Raw genomic sequence first — 4,170 nt, 5'->3', positions numbered from 1 at the left:
CAAGTGTACATCAGACTAGTAAATAGATTAACTACCAGCTAAGCTAATAGTATGGTGGCATAGCAAGGAAGTCCCCCTCAGAGAGGTGGGCCGGGTATGAGCGAGTCGAGACCATGGATATGACCTTCTTAGTAGATCGCCAAGGTGAGACTCGTCAATCAAAGGTAGACAGCCTAAAAGGCTTCATTCTAAGGGGCAAATTGTAGTTTATTCAAGAAGATTTGGGCCCCACGGCCTTATAGAGCGTAGAAGACTTTCCCGAAAGAAAGATTGTTTTCTATTAGTAAGAGAATCTCAGAAGCTAAGCTCTGAAAAGGCACTGCTCAAACCGGAGTATATGCCTAGATTAGGACTAGCTGCTTAACCGACCACTTGACTCTTTCCTATCCTTGTGGGAAGCATCAAGGAATTCTTTTATGACTCTAGGCTCAAGGCCATGGATCACTCTTATTATAGAGAAATCCTTTTATTGTATGGAACTCCTCGTACTAAAACTTGTCCTCTACTATGTCTATTGTTATAAAACCTCAGGAGTAACAGAGTCGGCTACAAGTAAGGATACAACACATCCGTATAAGCTGCTATAACATCAGGCAGGGAAAGGGTACTTTCCATACCAGAATCTACAAAAGATAGAACCTAAATAAGAAGCCAGGGAGGCCTTATGGTAGAAACAAGGTATGCAGGGGTTTTGGGTCTATTATAACCAGAAGGGAGGAGAATAGATTTTGGGACGTGTCTGTCCCACAGTCTGGTGAAATGTACGACCTCCAACTTAACCTAGCCCAATATAGTGTAAGCGAGGGATTAAAAACCTAGTTGATCACTTAAAAAAGTCAAGTAGAAAATATTCTTCTATTTTTATTCCCAACATGCAGAAGTACAAAACCAATTAACATAGAAACTAGAGTGAGTTGGATGGAACCTGATGATCTTCGAGGCCGAAGAGAGCTAGAGTGGAAGCTGGCGCGGGAATAGTAAGAGCTCCAGCTCGCTGAATAAGCCACCACAATATAGGGAAAATAATAAGCAACAGGAGAAGGATGTGTCTCAGGTGCGGAGACCTGTTTAGAAGGTGAACCAGCAGAGTCAGATGCAACTGGGCATGAAGCAGCAAGTGTTGTAGATCTGGTATAACTTATTATTCTCGGATATGTTTGGTTAAGTGAGGTGGTGCAACAAGCTGAACCACATCACATGGGTCGAGTACAAAGCAACCAAATATCCGGACTTCAGAGTCGGAATAAGAATTAAAAAGAGGTTTTTGTTCGCTCCGCAGGCACGAACTAGTCGAGATGTATGTGGTGCCCTTTCTTTCATTCACATTGGTGAGGTTGCTTGATTGTAGGGGCCAGGAAAGGGTCTTCCACCACAGACTTAGATTTAATTGTTATCAATGTTGCTTCGTCGTCTGCCCCCCATTCCGCTTAAAGGAAAGGATGTTTCTTTTATTTAAGATACAATCTATAAGTTAGTTACCAAAACTTTTTGTTTTATAGACGGAGAAGAGTCAATAGAAATAGAATAGGAATCCCTAGAGAAGATAGTTCCCGAAAGAGGAAGGGGAATTGACCAGTTCTGGAATTCAAAACTACAAAAATAACATATCGGCAACCTTTTGAACCTTTCTTTCAGAGCAAGGTAGCTGGAACTAAAGTAGAAGAAGAAGAATGAGTCTAGCGACCAGGAAGCATAAATAGAAAAGGCGGAGATGGTACTTAAACAGTCAAAGGAGGATCATATGCTTTTAACATGCTATTTGAAATCATGTACTTACACCGGCCCCGAATCCACTTAAAAAATAGGTAATGTTGGCGAGTCTTCTGATTCTCTAGTTTCAATTCGACAAGTATCAACAGGCCAAAAAAGACGAAAAAAAGGCCTTGCATACTCGAGAAGTCAATAGCAACCACTCTTACTGATGATATTCTTGACTTTCCTTGCGCGGTAAAGTCAATAAAAAAAGCGATAAGTAGGCTCGCTATTGCGAGCTATACGAGTTGTTTGCCTTTATACGACTTCACTAGCGCTCCTATGAAGTGGTGGGCCTTCTAGAAGCTTCGCCAGAAGCAAGATGAGGTCGCTCTCCTTCGCTCGTTCCGTACGTGACTTACGAGCTCGTGTAGTACTCACCCATATCTCTCTCTAAAGGGGCTTATGCACTCCACTCACTGTCTACTAAACGAGCGTTAGAACGAGTGAAGCCTTCCATTTAGTGGCTTCCCCCTTTATCCCTCGCCCTACTCTTTCATTTCCGCTTAAGCTTCCCCTGTTTATGGGATTAATTGATTGGATACCCGAGAACCATAATCTTTACTAGGAACAGCTTCTATGACGATAGGCGTAAAGGCATGATTAGTTCCACAAATCTCACTGCACTGACCATAGTAAACCCCTTCTCATTGTACCAAAATAGAGATTTGATTTAAACGACCAGGTACAACATCACATTTGACACCTAAGGAAGGTACAACCCAACTATGAGGTACATAAGCAGGTGTTACAATAATACGTAGATGAGTTTTGGATGGTACAACCACTCTATTGTTCACTTCTAATAAACGTGATTGACCTAATTCTAGATCATCTTCTGGAATCGTATAACTGTCAAAAGCGAGTGACTGTTCATCCGAACTGTTATAGTTTAAATACTCATAAGTCTGATACCATTGATGTCCAATAGCTTTGATAGTCATGGATGGATCTACTACTACCTCGACCATTGAGTATAACAGAGCAAATGATGGTATAGTAATGAACATCGGGATGATACTAGAAAATATGGTCCGAAGAATCTCGATAGTAGTTCCATGAACAACCCTTTGCGGGATTGGATATTTTTGATTGTGGAAATGCCATAAAGCACGAACCAAGATCCATGATACGAAAACCAAAATAAGAATGAGGAAGAAAAATATATCGTGATGTAAGTCTATTATTCCTTGCATCATAGGTGTTGCTGCGTCTTGAAATCCTAATTGCCATGGTTCTGTTGCATCACAAGGAGCAATCGTGAGGAATAACCATTCTAATTTCATTTGCTTTGGTTCATTTTTTAACTGCTCCCCCCAACAAGAGGAAAGACTGGTTCGTTGTAAATTGTTGGTTGGGTTTACCAATCAAGAAAGACATGGGACTCTTTTTTCTTTGTCGTTGCTTGGCTGTAAACCAAGTGCTTTTCGATCTTAGCCGATCTCAGGTTGACCGTATCTCCGGCCCCCTTTCGGTGCACTTATTGGAGAGCTCTTTGGGCATGCCGCTTTCTCAATCGAAAATGGAAACCTTTCAAGATTAGCCTACTGAATGATTCTTTCTATCACTTACGTGATTTCTTCTCTTAGTAAATTTATAGAATAAGGGATTCAGGATTCAATTGAAAATGGTACTTTTTTTGATTGAATTCAACCAAACCAAGAACTTCTTCTCTTACATCAACTATCAACTATTATAATATAATAAGTACCTTCCTCTGGAAAAGCTATTATTCCATTCGAGGGACCTTTTTTACTTACTCCTAAAAAGTCAAATCGACACTTTTCTTTAGGGAATTTTTTCATAGATCGGATTTCCTTTCCTACGAGACATTGAAATGTGTCGTTTTTCCTTGGTTGGTCAAATTGTCCTAAATGCTTATTTCCTTTCTAAAGGTGCAATCCATAGAAGCTTTAGCAAAGGGCTTGTCGAAGGACCATCTTTGGGCATTAAAACTTCCAAGGCGGATACGCCTATGCCTGGCTTCCTTCCTCCACTGAACACTATCTACCAGGGCGTGGGATAAAATTTTCTTATCTTCTTTCCTCGGTATTTACCGATGTGCCCCTACGCTATCAAGAAGAAGGAATACCCGACAAAGTCCCTTCTACTCATAGCGGGTTATTTCACTCCTAAATTAAGGCAGTGAACTTTGTTTGCGCAAGAATAGGTTGAGAGCTTTAAGCTAAGATCGAGACGGGAACAAAACTGAAAGCAAGTAGACAAATAGGTTGTTTTCGATGAATCCCCTGCTTGAGAATCAGTTGTTCGCGTTTCTATCGCGCTATAGCCGGGAGAAAAGAAAGACGAAGGGGGGATCCTGCATGTGCAAGCTGGAACCTACTACCAAACCTACGATAGAAACAAGAACGAGGGAAACAAGGAATTACAAGCAAATGCAAGAGGAAGAGGGGTTAT

General features: G+C 41.1%; 1 pseudogene; it reads right to left on the bottom strand.

The window, feature by feature from the left end:
• Positions 1–2,047: 2,047 nt before the first annotated feature.
• On the bottom strand, positions 2,048–3,551 carry LOC127115751 (cytochrome c oxidase subunit 2-like; annotated as a pseudogene).
• Positions 3,552–4,170: the final 619 nt, after the last annotated feature.

Source organism: Lathyrus oleraceus, chromosome 1 (assembly GCF_024323335.1).
Source record: "Lathyrus oleraceus cultivar Zhongwan6 chromosome 1, CAAS_Psat_ZW6_1.0, whole genome shotgun sequence".
Classification (NCBI taxonomy): domain Eukaryota; kingdom Viridiplantae; phylum Streptophyta; class Magnoliopsida; order Fabales; family Fabaceae; genus Lathyrus; species Lathyrus oleraceus.
This window is presented reverse-complemented; position numbering and strand designations above follow the sequence as displayed.